General features: G+C 42.7%; 1 non-coding gene across 1 annotated transcript; it reads left to right on the top strand.

Annotated features, from left to right (window-relative positions):
* Window positions 1–739: 739 nt before the first annotated feature.
* LOC148790788 (small nucleolar RNA R71) lies at window positions 740–845 on the top strand. The gene has a single exon (XR_016078055.1). It is a non-coding gene; the product is annotated as a small nucleolar RNA R71 (small nucleolar RNA).
* The last annotated feature ends 17,702 nt before the right edge of the window (window positions 846–18,547 follow it).

Below are 18,547 nucleotides of genomic sequence, written 5' to 3'. Positions count from 1 at the left end.
TTTTCCAAGTTCTTTTCCACTTCGTAGAGTAATGGCCTTTACTTGTTTCCTGGGATTCTTCTCGGAATTGCTAGGTAATCCTCCTTGTGGCCTTCCCGAAATTGCTTGAGCAAGTTGTCCAATTTGAGTTTCCAAGCCTTGAATTCTTGCCTCCGTACTGTTTATAAATTTTGCCATCATATCCTCTAAATTTGGCTTCTTTTCTTATGGATTTTGTTGGTGTTGCTATTAAAAGCCAGGAGGTGCTCTTTGTTGATTATTACTCTAAGAAAAATATGGAAGGCTTCTCCATCCTGGATTGTAAGTGTTGGAGTAGGGATTAAAATTGGACCTATTGCCACCTTAAGAAATAAAATTAGCTTGTTTGGAAGAAGAAGAAAAAGGATTTTCTACTTGACAGTCTACACTAGCGTGTCCCCCTTGCCTACAAAGCTCACAAGAAGGAAAGGGAACAGAAGAAACACTCATAGCTGAAACCCCCAAACTTTCCAATTTCTTATTTAGTGTAGCAAGTTGAGCCAATAAAGCAATGATAGAATCAACATTATAAATTTCAACTCTCTTTTTATTTGTTCTCTCATTGCCCCATTGATAACTATTGGCCGCCATCTCCTCCAAAAGTTCATATGCTTCTTCGGGAGTTTTCCTCATAAGGATACCACTTGCAGCTGCATCTAACATTGAACGATTAGATTGATTAATGCCACTATAAAAAGTTTGCACTTGCATCCAAACAGGTAGACCATGGTGGGGACACTTCCTAAGCAGTTCCTTAATCTCTCCCACGAATCACATAAGGTTTCATTATCAAATTGTGAAAAATTTGTTGTGACATTCCTTAATTTAGCCGTTTTAGCAGGTAGAAAATACTTAGATAAAAGCTTTTGTGACAAGTCATCCCATGTAGTAATAGAACCTGCAGGAAGAGAATTAAACCAATCTTTTGCTTTATTCTTTAAGGAGAAAGGAAACAACCTAAGTCTAATGGCATCATCACTAACTCCATTATGCTTAAAAGTATCACATATTTCAAGAAAATTAGCAATATGAGAGTTAGGGTTCTCATTGGGGCTAGAAATTTGCACACTCATCTGAATCATCTGAATAATTGCAGGCTTGATCTCAAAATTGTTCGCTTGCACATTAGGCTTCCTAATGCTTGATGTAGTACCATCCATAGTAGATATAGCGTATGAGCTCAATGTCCTTGGATTATTTTGGGCTACTTGAGCCATCTTGTTCTTTTTCTCCTTCTTTAGCTTTTTCAAAGTTCTGTCGATTTCTTGATCAAGGGGTATTAATTCTCCACCACAAGTGTGTGTCATGCACTAGGAACCTACAAAGAAAAGAAAAAAAATTATAAAGTCAAACCCAACAAAAATTAAAATAGAATAAAATTTTGAATCCTAAAATAAAACAAATAGATATTCAATCTAAGGCTAATTTAGGTAGTTTTGATATGCAATAAACTAGTTCCCTGACAACGGTGCCAAAAACTTGTTGTGTAATTTATGCATAGTTAATTCAGGCAAGTTTACCTTAGTCAAGTATGCGTATAATGATGTGATGAGTGTCGACCCCACAAAGACTAGATCATAGTACCAAATCAATTTTAAACTAGCCTAAATTGAACTCATGAATCAATTAAGTGAATAAAAACTAAGAAGAAATAATGCAAATCTAAAACTTAGTAAAAACTAAATCAATGAATGAATGCAGCTAGGGTTTAGATTTCATTAAATCAAGGTTATATAATTACCTATTCAATTCAACTCAAGACCAAAATTACCCAAAGGTATGTTAAAGTTATTTGCATGTGATGGTGGATTTCCCTAAATTAATTAATAAACTTTCTCAAATCATGTTAATCCTTTATTAATCCAATTCTACCATTAAATTTCTAAGTGGTTGTCAAAAGGAAAAATAAGCATTAAGTTCTTTGGAAGCCTCTAATCTTAGAAGGAGATTTGACTCACTAAGCTTCCTTGACTCCCACACATGAGCTAATCATCTTTCCATATCATAGTCTAACATGCGATTTTTATTTCGTAGGGATCTAATTCATAACAATCCTTTAGTTAGTCATGCATAAACCATCGAATCTTTAAAAGGTTGGCCAATTTTTTTAAAGCATTAAGCACAGCAATAAAAATTCCTCATGTTGTGACTCTACTCGGACCAGCACTATTCTCTAACTGCTCAGCCCGGCCACCCACTACCTTCTACTGATTTGAGCATTGGAGTATCTACCCAGGGATAACTCCTCGGGCCACTGACATCTTTCTTGATTATAGATCTTGGAGCGCATCTTCATCCTTCCACCTCGACTTCGCCCTGTTGGCAAGGACTATCTAATTGTGACCTCGGTTCGTGCACCACCTCGGATTGAGTAGCATCAAATTGGCACCGTCTGTGGGAAACGCACAAAAAGCCTTCCCAAAAATCTTTTCTTTACCACGCATTCAAGAAGTAGTCAAGATGCCAAGAAACCAATCTGAGCGTTCAACCAGTCAATCCCCATCTTGGGAATCTCGCTGTCACAGCTCCACGCACCATGAAACCCAGCAACCCCAAGCTACAGTCGACCCCGAGCAATTCCAAGCAATGCAAGAAAAGGTCGACAAAATCTTGGCGATGATACAGTCACTGGGGTCTGCGGCAACGCCCACCCAGACTGTCCTTGCTGTTGTCCTGACGCGTACGAAGGCCAATCCTTGCCCCGAGGACCCCAAAACATGCCGATCAGACAAGAGGGGAGCGTGGTTCAATCAAGAAATGCAAGACACACTGAGAAGGTCCTTCTCCTTCGCCCATTCTCGCGAACCTGACAATTGTAGTAGGACCCATCAGACAACACGTGTCCCGGCCAAGGAAAGGCTTGGCAAACGGGCACCCCAGGTGGTCCCTGTCACCGAGTCCAGTTAAGTTAAAGATCAACCAGCATGGCCCAGGGAAGAAAAGACCATGCACATCGCGGTCCCAAATAACAGGGACGCAAAGATCTGGGAGCTCTGACATTGTCTAACTGAGTTGGAGCGCAGCCAAGCGCAGAGGAGTGCGGCTTCGCCTGTAGACCAGCCCATGCAACTGGACGGCTAGCCCGTCAAAGAGCAACCCTTCATCCAAGAGATGATAGACGAGCTCCCCTTCGTAGGATGGAGGGCACCGCAACTCAACAAGTACGATGGTAGCACTAATCCTGGTGACAACCTCGAAGCCCTCAAGGCCCAGTTGATGCTACATGGCGCATCTGAGGGGTTGATGTGCAAAGCTCTCGTCTCCACCCCCAAAGGACCGGCATTGACATGGTACTCATCCCTTCCCTTGCACTCCATTGCATCATGGGAGTAGCTGGAGAACCAATTTCTAGTGTTGTTCATAGCTAACCAAAAGCATTAGAAGACTTCGGCCAGCCTCATGCAGGTGTGGCAAAGAAAAGGAGAATCACTCAAAGACTACTTGGCAAGATTCAACACTGAGGCACTGCAGGTACAAAACCTAAATCAATCTATGGCTATAATAGCCATACAACACGAACTCCACCCTTCACCCTTCAACTTCTCCATCTCCAAGAACCCTCCTCAGACTATAGCCGCATTGATGAAACATGCCCAAAAGTACATCAACACGGAAGAAGCCCAAGCACAGTAGAGAGAAGAGGAAGAAAGGCCTGACAAGAAGAGAAGGGACATGGAGGAGGACAAGGTAGAGAGGTTGGATCGGGACCATAAGAGGCAAGATCACCGGCCTGACCACAGACCAAGGATGCCCACACCGACTTACTAAAACCACTGAACACACAGTGGTCTGAAGTCCTTATGCAGATTCGTGACTGTAGCTATGTCCGGTGGCCCGAAAAGATGTAGACACTGAGCAACAAGAGGAACCGCAACAAATACTACGAGTTCCACAAACCATAGCCACGACATGGATAACTGCTTTGACCTTTGCAACCACATCGAGGGCCTGATTAGGCGTGGGTACCTTGGTGGATTCGTCGATAAGAGTGAGAAGCTAGCACAAGAAGAGCCATGCCTAGAGAATGCTCGGCCACCACCCCGGGCTCCTCTAACCTGCGTTATTCATGTGATATCGGGAGGGATCGCTGCCAGAGGAGAGAGTAGCTCGAGGTGCAAGAAGTATGCATGGTTGCTCGAGATCGACAACCGCAGACATAAGAAGAGGCCGGAAGACCCGATCACCTTCACCAAGGATGACCTCCGGGGGGTCCAAACCCCACATGACGATGCCCTAGTGCTCATAGTTGAGGTAACCAACTTTGAAGTGCGGTGCATCCTAGTTGATACAAGTTGCTCAGCTGATGTCCCCTTTGAAGATGCATTCAAGAAGCTGGCATTGACAAAGACCGTCTCACCCCTGTCAACACTCCCCTTATGGGCTTCTCCGGGGAGTCACTCATGCCGATCGGGAGGATCATCCTTCCCCTTTTGATCGGAGACAACGATATTATGACAACGACCATGGCAGACTTCATCGTGGTCTGTTGCCCTTCTTCCTACAACGCCATCCTCAGCAGTCCGACCCTCAACGCTCTACGGACCTCATTCTCCACCTTCCACCTCGCCTTGAAGTTCCCATCCCAATACGACATGGGAGTAGCACGTGGAGACCAGAGAACTGCACGGCAGTGCTATCTGACCTCCTGCCAAGGACGGTGCCTTGTCACAAAAATGTTGATCGCTGAAGCATATGATCTGCAGGACGGAGTGCAGACGTAGTACAACCAACTTGTCGAAGACCTCATCTAAGTGTCGCTCAATGAGGAAGACCCCAAGAAGACGGTTCAGGTTGGCTCTATCCTGGGAGGTCATCTTTGGGAAGAACTGATGTAGATGCTGAAGGATCACGCCAACGTGTTCGCTTGGTCGGTGATGGATATGCTGAGGATCGACCCCGAAGTCATCACCCATAGCTTGAACGCCGACCCACGCTACCGACCCATCAAGCAGAAGAAGAGAAGCTTCACCGTAGAATAGTGGCAGGTGATCACCGACGAGGTCCAAAAGTTGCTTGACACTAGCTTCATCCAAGAAGTGAAATACCTTGACTGGCTAGCTAACGTGGTGATGGTGAAGAAGGTCAATGGGAAGTGGAGAATATGCATTGACTTAACCAACCTAAATAAAGTCTGTCCCAAGGACAGCTTCCCTCTACCGAGGATCGACCAGCTTGTTGACACAACAGTGAGGCACAAACTCCTAAGCTTTATGGATGCTTTCTCGGGATACAACCAAATCCAAATGCACATAGACGACTAGTAGAAAACAGCCTTCAACACCGACTGCAGACTCTACTACTACAAGGTGATGCCTTTCGTTCTCAAGAATGCCAGCGCCACTTATCAGTGGCTGGTGAACGAGGTCTTTAAGGATCAACTCGGCCAAAATGTTGAAGCCTACATCAACAACATGCTAGTGAAAAGCAAGAAGGCTGGGCACCACCTAGCAAACCTCAAGGAAGTCTTCGACACTCTCAGGAAGTACAAAATGAAGCTGAACCCAACCAAATGTGCCTTTCGGGTCAGCTCTGGAAAATTCTTGGGATTCATGGTGACATAGAGAGGAATCGAGGAAAACCCAAAAAAAAATCCAGGCCATCCTCAACATGCAGTCACCGTGGACCCACAAAGAAGTGCAACGTCTCACCAGACGAATATCAGTAGATTCATGTTCAAATCCGCAAGCCAATGCCTACCCTTCTTTTAAGGCCCTCAAACATCTAAAGAACTTCCAATCGACCGAGGAATGTGAATGGTCCTTTCAAGATCTTAAATGGTACCTGAGCTCGTCGCCTCTCCTCACCAAACTGAGCCCGGAGGACAAGCTACTGCTTTACCTCTTGGCCGGGGATGAGGTCGTCAGCTCGATACTAGTCAAGGAGGAAGACCAGGTACAGAGACCAATTTACTACACCAGCAAAGTTCTCGGCAGCGCGGAAACCCGATATACAAACCTAGAGAAGGTAGTCGTAGCATTAGTTACCTTGTCAAGAAAGCTTAGACCATACTTCCAAGCTCAGAGCACCCAAGTTCTTACCAACTAGCTCCTCAAGCAAGTACTCCAAAGGCTAGAAGAATCTGGCCACCTAGTTAAATGGAGTGTGGAACTGAGCGAATTTGACATCGACTGTGCTCCTTGGCTCGCTATCAAAGCCTAGTCCTCGGCCAATTTCCTAGAAGAATGCACCTTCACCACACAGGGCCCGGCCCCGGCACCATAGATATGGACTCTCCATATGGACGGTTCATCAAATAGACAGGGCAACGGAACTGGCCTCATCCTCCTCGGCCCAGATATCACGGTATTAGAACACGCTCTCAAGTTCAAGTTTAAAGCATCCAACAACGAAGCTGAGTACGAAGCCCTAATCGCTGGACTTCGTCTTGCCCTTAACCTTGGAGCTCGATGAATCGATGCCTTCAGCGACTCCAAGCTAGTGGTCAACCAGATCCACAACCAGTTCGAGACTTGGACCCCCACCATGGAAAGCTACTTACAGAAGGTGCAATAGCTCGTCCAACGACTCGAGCAGTTCAACATCCAATAGTTTCCTCAAGCCAAAAACATCCGAGTCGATGCACTTTCGAAGTTAGCTAGCTCGCTGAAGACCAACCTCAAGTCAACAGTGCGGATTAACACCCTAGCCCAACTGAGCATCACATCGACGGTCCTCCTCATCCTCCCTGTCCAACAAGGCCCATCCTGGATGGATGCCATCATGCAGTATCTCTGGGATGGCATGCTCCAGAAGACCACACAGAGGTCAAGAAGCTCTATCACAGATCAACCCAATTCTGCCTTATCCAGGGACAACTCTACCACCACTCACATACTCTCCCCTACCTAAAGTGTCTCCCCCCTTCCGAAGCTGACTATGTCCTTAGAAAAATACAAGAAGGTTTCTGCGGAGACCACCCAGGCGCCTGAACCCTGGCTCACAAGACACTCTAGCAAGGATATTTTTGGCCAACCATGAAACAAGATGCAACACAGCTTGTCCGAAAGTGCGATAGTTGTCAATGGCACTCTAACCTTCACCACCAACCAACAGTCCCTCTAAATCCGATCACCGGCCTGTAGCATTTCGTGTAGTGAGGCATGGATATCCTTGGCCCTTTATCTACTGCAGTCGCGCAAAAGAAGTTCCTTTTGGTGGCAATGGACTACTTAACTAAATGGGTGCAAGCCGAAGCCTTGGCACGCATCACTACGTATAATGCCCAGAACTTTTTCTAGCAAAGCATTGTCTACCAATTCGGCATTCCATGAGTCCTCATCATAGACAATAGAACACAGTTCACCTACCAAAAGTTTGAAGCCCTCTACACCGACTTGAAGATCAACCACCGAACTACCGTTGTGCACCGACCTCAGAGCAATGGGTAGACTGAAGTGACCAACTGAACCCCTATTATACGGCCTAAAAACCAGACTACATCAGGCCAAGGGAAGGTGGGTTGAGGAGCTGCTAAGCATTCTCTGGGCATACAGGACTACTCTGCAGACAGCTACCAGAGAAACACCCTTCGGACCTGGCCTACGGGGCCGAAGCCATGGTACCCGTGGAGATAGGCTTGCTAACTCTCCGGACTGAGTTCTACGACAAGGAGCAAAATGATGAAGACCTCCGCAGAGTTAAACTTGGTGTAAGAAGCACAGGACCGAGCACATGCCAGAATGGCAGCATAGCTGCAGAGGATGGCCAAGTACTACGACTCCAAAGTCTAAAGATGGGAGTTCAAAACTGGCGATCTCGTCCTCCGCAAAGTCATAGTGCCCACCCTAGGAGAAGGCAAGCTTGGGCCCAACTAGGAAGGTGTTAGACAGTTTTGTATGCCCATAGCTCCAATCAGTTTTGATGTACCTTTGGCATTTAATATAAATGAATAAAGTGCATGTTTGATTCATGTTGTATGGTATGTTTCTGTGTAAGACCCTTAAACTGGACACTTAATGAGACTCATGTTAGTTTAGAACGTTCGCAGCCATTGGATAAGTCTGGGGAGATTTATCCTGCCAAGGCTAACACTGGTGTACTGCCAAGTGTTGGGGTGGCCTGTCTCATCTACCAGGGTGAGACCCAAAGCACATGCAGTGTAGGATTACTTGAATCTTTAAACCGAACCAGACTTCCAGTATTGCCCTGGACCTTGGAGATTGATGGGCAAAACTGGAAAGTTACACCTGACTCCTAGACTCAATTATGATACTGCACTAGGTGTCAGATTGGGCTATCTTTGATATGCCAATTAGTGAGATCCTTAGCGGGGGTCAAAACCTGGGTGTGTTGGGATGATCTAAGAATTCATCTGAGTGGGTGATCATAATGACAAGATCAGCCCCTTTGTCGGACAAAGGTAATGATCGGGGATGCACTCTCTCTGATGGAAACCAAACTGTCGGCAATTGATTTCAATCGTTGGAATTTTGTTTTGCAAAACTTATATATATATATATATATATGATATATAGATATGTATGGTTTCAAAATGTTTGCAAATGGTTTTAAATCCCGGGATCCATATGAGTAGAGAGTGCAACACTGTTCCATGCAGCCGAGGGAGAGGTCCTCTCTTGTCGGGGAGTGTTTGGTCATTATGGGCTGAGAGGTTAAGTGTATGGCCATTTAGGGTTACACCTGATGGGCTAATCTTGCATCTGCCCACAGTCCCTGGGCTTTTATAAGATGGCTTGGCCCAGGGACCACTTAGTGTAAGTGTTGGGCCCATAGAGTCCATGTGATGGGCTCAGAGGGTTCACTGGGCTCTGCAGTGAATTCAGCTAGGCCTTGTAACAAAGGTTGGGCCGAACCCATGTGGCTGATATATATATATTTCCAAAAATATATATTTGAAATATATATTAAAACTGAAATATATATATAGTAAAACTAAAATATATCAGATATATATATATATAATATCTGAAATATATTATATATATCATATATATCTAAGTCGGTTTGGGTCGGTTTGGTTTCGGTTATCACACATGAAAACCGAAACCGAACCAAACCATCGGTTTATGTTTTTTGTAACCCAAAACCGACTGATGCTAAAGAAAAACCGGCCAACTCAGATAGAATCAGACCGGGTTGGTTGGTTTGGTCAGTTTGGGTCTTGTTATGAACAACCCTACTTGGCATGCACACGCACTCCACACCGCACCTTGCACACACCACATAACGCACACCGCACACACAACATACTTCATAGCACACACCACGCAATGCATGCTGACTCAACTGACCATAGAATAGTTGAAGCGCACAACGCAAAGCTCGGAAACACATAGCCGACCAAGTAAAGTGACTCGGCTGACGATGGCCAGAGCCCGAAGCGGAGAAGAATGCCCTCGCCTTCCAAGGCCCGAAAGCAGTCATCAAACTCTGCACACCCTGCTGAGGTGTAGTCAGACCAAAGCTAGCCGAAGAATGGCCAGCCCTTGAAGAGCCGAAAAGCTCTTGAGACCAATAACTGAGCTCCCTAAGATATGAGAGTTCGAAACGCACTCCAACCTCACAAGCCAAAGACCAATGATCTCAGCCACCTTCGACCTCGGCCATAGTAAGACCAAGGCCTACAACTTAGCATAAAAGGAAGGGCAGTACACAAGCTTGGAACAAAAAAAAAGATAATTTCATTAAATATCTAAAGTTTATACATCATTGTAAGCTAAGCATACCGAGCTGTTCAAAAAAAAAAAGAAGAGAAAAAGACCAACGTGCCAACAACAACAGCGCAACAAAACCAAGGCATAAGCTCAGGCAAACGCCAACAGGCAACGACTCAGTCCTCGGTAGGAGGATCCATAGCCTCTTCATTCTCCACAAGCACGTACATAGTGGGGTCATCCTCAACAGGCAGGGAGATAGTGTCTTAGGGGCCCCAAGTCTGCGCAACCTTGGCAAAGTCAGGATAATGGCACAGTGTTGTTCTCCTAAAATGGGTAAATCCAGCTTCGAAGGAGCTCATGGAAAAATCATCCATTGCATGTTGATATTCCTCCAAGGCCTTGTACTCGTCAACGGCCTGAGCCCCCTTGTCCTCGGCCTCCTTCTTCATCCGTTCTCGCTCCGCTTTCAGATCAATGATGCACCTCTTGAGGTTGCGAATGGTGTTAGCCTAGTCGTCAATTTTATGCTTTAGCTCGGCATTCTTAGCCTCCATCGCGGCAACCCGTTCACCTGCTACCTCGAATTCAGCCAGCCGAGCCCTCAATCCCACGAGCTCGGTGTGCCCCTCATCATAGAGCTGTCGCAGTTGCCAGAGACGATCGACCAAGGCAATCGCTGAACAGACATTATGCAAAAGAGACGATATCAATACAACCAACTTCAACCAAACAGGAATCTGCGAGTAGAGGTGGACTCACCGAAGCAGCTTGGCAAATAAGCGAGCACTCCAGGGTACCACTCATTGTCTTTGCGGGCACTCCAGGGTATCACTCATTGTCTCTACGAATAAGCAAGCACTCCAGCTTGGCGAATACGCCCTCATTCTCAAGCTCGTCCTCAGGATGGGCGATCCACCTTGTTATATGGAAGGTTGGGCTGCTGCACCTAGGTATATCTACTCGCGGAAAGAGCGGAACCGTAGAATGGTAACCCTCCTTCGGGTCAATGACCACAATGTCCTCGTCATTGCCCCGTACCTAGCCCTCTTCTACTACCAAGATGCCCTCTCGGCAGACCTTGGCGGGTTTGCCTCGAAACGAGACTAGGCTCCCCTATAACCACCTTAGCTACACCTCATTTGCCAAGCATCATTCTGCGAACAATCTCTTCTTGACTCACCATATTGACACCTATGCAAAGAATGAAAAGTCGGCCTTGACAAGCATAAACAGAGAAAAAAGGGGATCAACAAATGAACTAAAGCAACAAGATAGACCGGCCTCCCCATGCATTATCCCAACGTGGATCAACATCAAGAAAGAAGTGTACCGCATCACATTGATCTCCTCGGTCACAGTTATGGCCACTCTCTGCTCCTTGGTCATTCTGTCCATCTTGGGCTGCAGAACCTTACTCCACAATGCCTGGAGCACGGCAGGGAGGGGCGAGCACCCAAGACAGTGCAAGAAGAAGAATTCCCCCTTCTAGCTCTTCATCGAGGATGGGGCTCCAATCAGCACCTTAATGCGCTGTCTGGCCGAGAAATAGAAGTAACCCTACTGCTAATGCTTCAACTAAAGGAAACAGCTCACCATCCCCTAGGTAAGCTGAAGATCATGGACGAAGCAATATGACATAAGGTTGATCAAGAACCTAAAGGAGTTCGGCATCAACTGCATCGGCAACACCCGATACCAATAGAACACCTCGATTATCCCCTCATGCAAAGGAAACCTCAGCCCAGCCTCTAAACTACTCTCGTACACACAAAGCACGCTAGACCGAGCATTTGTGGGCCCCTCACCAGTCTGCACGAGAAGCTCTACCTCTACACTTGAAGGCCCAGCCTCAGCCTCCTCGGCTTGGCGGACCTCCCACGCTCTACCCCATCAAAGTCCACAACCCCAGTAAAGGACCCCGGCTCATACTCATAGTAAGAGGAACTAAAGCTAGAAGAAGAGTAAGAAGAGGAAGAACTAAAAGACGAGGACGACATCTTACCGAACTAAGAACCGTGGAACCAAAGCAGACTCCAAGCACTTCACACCACCCCTCATCAAGCTCTCTAAGCAAATCTCTCTCGCAAATGGTGAAGGAGAATGCTCTTCCCCCTATTTAAAGACTAGCAAAGGGGTGGATCAAAGTAAGATCGACAGTGGAGATCAAGTGCCTCTCTGACAAGCTCTGGAAGACCAATCAGCACAACTAGCCACCACACACGTATGGTCCCGGGAACCAAAGCGACACCTTTGACGACTCATTTCGGAGACAATGCAGACATCGACCTAGCCGGTTCACCCTAAGGAAACTAGCCCAATCAAGCTTGCGGACCCCCACAATGCGCTCAACAAGAACCAGCTTCAAAGGCCACGGCCAGCGACCGAGTCCCCACTACACCTTGGCCAAGCACTTCATTCTACACCTCAGCCAAGTAGTCCACGCTACACCTGGCCAAGCACTCTGTTCTACACTTCAGCCAAGTAGTCTGCGCTACACCTTTGCCGAGCACTCCTCTCCTCGACTTCGGAACTGGGGGAGTGGTGTTTGGATTCTGAATTTTGAAACCAAAGTTCCTCAATCGATGATCGAAGAACTCTTCAGCTACGTCCTGGAGTGCGCAGATTCTGAATCTCGACAAATGGACCAGATGCTCAACCAGACTTCAACATCGAGTTCCTCAGCCGATGATTAAAACTCTCTCTCGCACAACACTTCAGTCGAGAACATTACTCCTCAACTTCGGAACTGGGGAGTGGTGTTCGGGTCATGGTTGTGCTAGCTTTGGATGCCACGTGGCCACCCAGTCACTACCCAATCACCCTGGCCATGTCGGCACTGCTCTACCATCTCTGTGGCATACACCGACTCCGCGGCTACAACGGATAAGTATGACCAAGAATAGGAGTGGATGGGGACAACTCCATCGGGGATTAGGACTATAACCCGAAGACCTTGGTAGTTAACCTCAATCCAGCAGCCCCAGAAGCCTAATTCGATCATGACACGGACCTTCGGCTATAAAAAGGTATCTCACGCTCAAGGTAAGGGATTCCAACTTCTAGCACCCATATTGTTACTCTACTCGGACTAGCACTATTCTTTAACTGCTCGGCCCAACCGCCCACTACCTTCTACTGACTTGAGCGTCGAAGTATCTACCCGAGGATAACTCCTCGGGCCTCTAACATCTTTGTTGATTATAGATCTTGGAGAGCGGCTTCATCCTTCCACCTCGGCTTTGCCCTATTGGCAAGGACTATTTGACTGTAACCTCGGTTCGTGCAGCATTAGAAACTTTACAAATAGTGTGTTAACTCCTTTCATTCAGTCCATTTAATCATTTAGTCAACCCATTCCTACACACGATTCATTTGAAAATATAATCCTTATAGCAATAGCTGGCTCGATATCCAAACTCCATGACACAGGTTAGTCTCCATTCTTCTTTCCTTGTTCTTATTTCTTTATTTAGTTTGTTAGTTTGGTACATTAATTAGTAGTTTTGGTCATTTGCTATTTTGTTCTTTTTCTTGTTCATTTGTTTGTTTAAAATATAGCATAGTTGTCATCTGAATTTAGTTTATTTATTTATCATTTTCTAGGTCATTCGTTCATTTACTCATTTCAGTTTAAATTTTCCATCTCTTAATTTATTTCCTTAATTGTTTCTTTACCATTAGTTAGTTCCATATTTCTCCATTTTGGTGCTTGTTATTTATTTTTTTGAACCCAAAATTTATTAAAATTTTCCCTGGAAATTTAATAAAGTAAAGGTCGGTTTAATTTGGCATAAGTGGGGTGCCTAACACCTTCCTGCACCGTACGTCCCCACACCAACAAAGAATCTCATCCCTTGTGGGCCAAAGAGTCACAAAAAATAAGAGTTTTCTTGAAAATCCAGGTTTTCCTAAATTCTCAATTCTAAAAATTTAGGTGGTGACCCCGTTTTTTAAAGTGGATAGAGCCGGTTCAACCTCCCTCTGGGAGGTGACCCCATAGGTTTGAAAGAAGAGGGGAAGAAAAAAAAGGAGAGGGAAGGAAGAAGAGAGAGGATATAGGGGAAGGACAATCAACTATTGACCTGTCTTACCTCATTGGAGATGGTGGTTGTTGGTGGCTAATTTAGATGGAGGGCTTGTTCAAATTTTAGGCCTTTGGTCAAATAGGTTTTGGATCAAAATTGGGGATTTTTTGTCAAAAAAATTTAAAAAAAAAATAGAGAGAGGGGGATAGGAATCACATTTTTGAGGGGGTGGAATGGACATTCCCCCATATGGGGGAGTCCCATTCAACCTAGGATGGGAATTCCATCTGATCAACTAAATGATTGAAACTGGAATGGGCCATTCTACCATTCCAATTCCAATTCCAAGAGCTTATTTCTGTGAACCAAAAACACACATAATATGTATTTTATATTCTGTGTCATCTAATGTGTGTATAAAATTTATTTTATACATTTTGTGATATAAAATATCTTATATAATATGTATTATAGATGTTATTTTATAATATTTATATATAAACTATAACATAAAAACACATATAAATATGTAAACATGATGTAAATATAAATATGTGTTGGTTGAGCCTAAAGTGTTGAGCCCACTCCTGGCCATGAAATTTGTGGGCCTGATATGGGCTCGGGCCTAGGCCACTCGTAAATACAAAACCTAGGCTCAAGCCCAAAATTTTTGGGATAAGCTGAAAATGATCACCCCTACTCCATTCTAGAGCAAGAGTAAAACCAAAATTTATGTACAATCTTTTTGCACTCTCATGCATTTATGCCAGTGTAAATGAAACAACAAAACATAATCTGAAGGAAAATGACTAAAAAAGTATTATTTTTTCCCATGCATTAAGGATATTGCAAGAATGTTTACTCTAATTTTCTAAGTTATTATGAAGTAAATTCATGAAATGCATGGGGTTAAATAAAAATGTGGTTAGGTTTAGGTTTACACATCATTTAGAGCCCCGCTAAGGTCTATGCTTGGGGTTGGTCTTAAGTGGGCTCTTAATCCAATCAAATCCACCAAATTTATATCCCCACTTTATTAGAGAGAGTCCAAATGGCTTCAAAGAGATTTAAGACTTGAGGAGATGTTATAAACATTAACTATTTGGGGGGAGGGGAATAGATAGAGTTATATTATTAGAAAGTGTAATGATGGATTTATTAGGGGAAATTAAGACTTGAAGGTTTTTATTATGGCTTTTATATATTTAATAATTTCATTTAAAAAAATGACCACATGTTTGAGAAATGAGTGGAGATGGAGGTTTTTGTGAACATTGAGGTGTGAGAGATATTGTGAGAAAATGTGCTGAATCAGGATTAATTATAACTTTATAATACTAGAAAGGCATGATACAAGAGATATTGTGAGGTTGTGAGAGAAGATGTGTGTAGAGGCATCAAAGATTTCTTTCAAGAAGGGAAGCTCAACCGAAAATCCATTGGTCTCATTCCTAAGGTTAAAAACCATGATTTTGCTTCTCATTTTTGGCCTATAAATTTGTGCAACATAGTCTACAAAATTATAGCATAAATTTTGACTAATAAACTGAAGCCATTTCTTGGGAAACTCATTTTTGAGAACCAAAATGCCTCCATCCCTAAAAGAGCTATTTCAAACATTTTATTATTTCATGACTCATGAGGTAATGCACTACATGAAGTGTACAAAAACTTATTCAAACTTTGTAGCCAAGCTTGATATGAGTATGCAATGGTAGAGTGGAGTGGTCTTTCCATAAAAAATCCATTGAGAAGTTAGATTTTAGGAGCAAATGGGTAGGCAGGGTAATGAAATGTCTGTCATCAATGTCCTACCAAATCCTCATTAATGGCGCTCATTTGAATAAAATAATAAAATGAATTGAGAAAAAAATTGAGTAACTTAACAAGATAGACTACAAATTGAGAAAAAAATCTTAAAATTTTATTCCTTATGAATGTTAATGTATATAATTGTTCATATATAAAATAATAAAATGAATTTGAAAAAAAAAATACAATGGAATTGGAGTGAAACAATATAATAAAATTGAAATTTACAATGGAACTGAAGAAATCACAAATGACTTGGATTACAACTTACAAATAAAATTGAAAATTAAAATTTACAATAATATTAAAAATTGTGTACAATAATTGGGTTGTCGAGTTCCATCTCCTTCTTACCATCGTTTGGATTTTTCGGTGCTCTACCGGATAATGTGTCATGTCCTCCTCAATCTTTTAGTCTATCCTCTACATCTTGCCAATCTTTGAGACATGTACACATTTCTAGAGTTTCATCCATCATACAATTTCCCTTATCATTTGATGCCCCATCATCAACACTAAAACAAGACTTCAATGCAATTGTGGACACTACAAGGACATTGTGGTCTTTTTAGAGTTTTTAATACAAACTTCTTTATCACTTGGACAAGATGCCCCTAAACTAGTTGTTTATAGTAGGGGGACATTTAAGTCAATTAAGGCCCCCATAAGGCTAAAATAGAGATTGTAAAGGGAGCTCCCCCTTTTTAATGTATCATATCCTTTCCCCCTAGGCCCAACATGGCGTAGGGGTTCACCCATATTTGAGACAAGGGGATCTTCTATCTTTGTATCTCTTTTTGATTTGTTATGATATTTTGCCTACCATGTTGAATAACTTGGTTGAAAGTAAAACTCTAGCTGGCATTAAAATTTGCAAGCAAGCTCCAATAATTTCTCATTTGTTTTATTGCATATGATAGTTATAATCTTCTCAAATGCATATCTTAGTGAAGGAAGAGCTCTTTTGGATGTCCTATCATTCTATGATAAAGTTTTGGTTTAGAAAGGTGAACTATTCTAAATATAAGATATTGTTTAGTTCTAATCTTCATCTTAGGTTATAGAAAATTATAACTAACTCTTTCTATATAAAAGGTTGAAAATCCTTCCATTTATATAGAACCTTTCCTAATATTGTTATGAATAGGTATTATTTGTTTGAATTTCTGAAAGAGAGAGTTGGCAATTAAAATGAAAGGTTGGAAAAGGGCTTTTCCTTCCGATGAAGGTAAGGAAATCTTACTTAAGTCAATTGTTTTAGCTATTCCCACCTATTCTATGTCATGTTTCCAAATTCTTAAAAAATTTCTAATGATTTAATTTAGATTTAAAGAAAATTTTGGGGGTGACTTACAATGGGCAAAACAAATAGTTGAATCTCTTAGTCTCAAATTTGTAGGAATAAGTTAAATGGTGAGTTGGGCATCCATGACCCTCATGCTTTCAATTTAGCTTTGTTAGAAAAATTGGCTTGTAGGTTGTGTTCTGATTCTGCTAATCTGTGGCCTAGAACTTTGAAAGCCAAATACTACCTGGACTCCCATTTCCTCTATGCAAATTTAAGAAGCAATCCTTCTTGGGGGTGGAGAACTATCTTGGTGGGCAAGAAAATCATTAGAAAAGGAGTGTTGTGGAGGATTAATAAAGTTGTTGGTATAGAACTATCTTGGATGGGTTCAAACCTTATGGCCCTAGATTGGCTTCATCTATTGCCTTTTGAGGTTGCTAATATCATCAATCAATATCTTAGGAGGCAGTAAGTGGAGAAAACGAATAGGTTTTTCTAGCCCTTTAATGCTCGTAAAATCTTGGAAATTGATTTCTTGGAGCTGGATTGGGAAGATAGGTCAATTTGAGTATAGAATGTCAAAGAATATTTTTGTTGCAAAAACCTCCTTTGAGGACCAAGGTCCTAGCACCACTTGGTTGTGTTTGGATAAGGATTCTTGGAAGTTATTGTGGTAACTTCTTATGGAGCCAAAAATTAAGCACTTCTTGTGGAGGTGCATTCACAATGGTCTTCCTGTTAGGGGCAAAGATGTAATTCAGTCCGGTGAACCTAAAAATAATCTCAGATTTCAGCAAGAAAAGAAGGTAGAAGAGAAACAACAAGAAAAAAGGAAGAAGAAGAAGAAGATAGAGAAAAAGGGAAAAGGAGAAAGAAGTTTAATATCTCCTCTCCTTACTCTCTTATCTTTTATTAATCTCATTTAAAAGATAATTATAGTTATGCCCTTAAGTGGGTGGCCAACTGATAAACACACTTAAAAGAAATTAAAAAAAGATTAATAGGCCCATTATCAAATAAACACAAGTAAAAAAAACAACAATAATAAAATAAAGCACTATGGCTCATTCGGTCCAATCTCTCTACACTCCCCCTCAAGCTGAGCATAGATATCAATGCTTACATAATGTATAAGCTTCCTTTTGGAACACCTTTTGTCAAAACATCAGTCAATTGTTCTTCAAAAGCAATAAATGGCAAACAAACCTCCCCTGACACAAAACTCTCTCGTATAAAATGTCTATCAACCTCTATGTGCTTTTTTTTTGTCATGTTGAACAGGATTATGTATAATGTTGATAGTTGCCTAGTTATCGCAATATATAGCATCATTTGCTTCTTGCAATCAGTACCCAATTCTCCTAAAAGTGATCTAAGCCACAATAGTTTTGAACCTCCATGTGCCATTGCTTTATACTCTATCTCAATTGAGGATATAGCCACTACAGACTGCTTCTTACTCCTTTATGAAACAATGTTCTCCACCACCATAGCACAGTATCCCAAGGTGGATCTCCTATCATTAATACATCTAGCCCAGTCGACATCAGTGTATGATTCCAACTTCATGTGTTCATGCTTAGAAAACAAGGGACCCTTCCCTGGAGTGCCTTTCAGGTAAGATAGAACCCTCTTTGTAGCTGCTAAATGTGTATCTTTGGGGGAATGCATGAACTAGCCTATGACACTCACTGCATTGGAAATATTTGGCTAAGTCCTACAAAGATATAACAATTTCCCAAATAGTTTCTCAAACATTCCCCTATCAGTCAATAGTTCACATCAGT

Source organism: Nelumbo nucifera, chromosome 6 (genome assembly GCF_055504915.1).
Source record: "Nelumbo nucifera cultivar China Antique chromosome 6, China Antique-T2T, whole genome shotgun sequence".
NCBI lineage: Eukaryota > Viridiplantae > Streptophyta > Magnoliopsida > Proteales > Nelumbonaceae > Nelumbo > Nelumbo nucifera.
The sequence above is the reverse complement of the archived record's forward strand: the minus strand, read 5'-3'. Positions and strand labels throughout refer to the sequence as shown.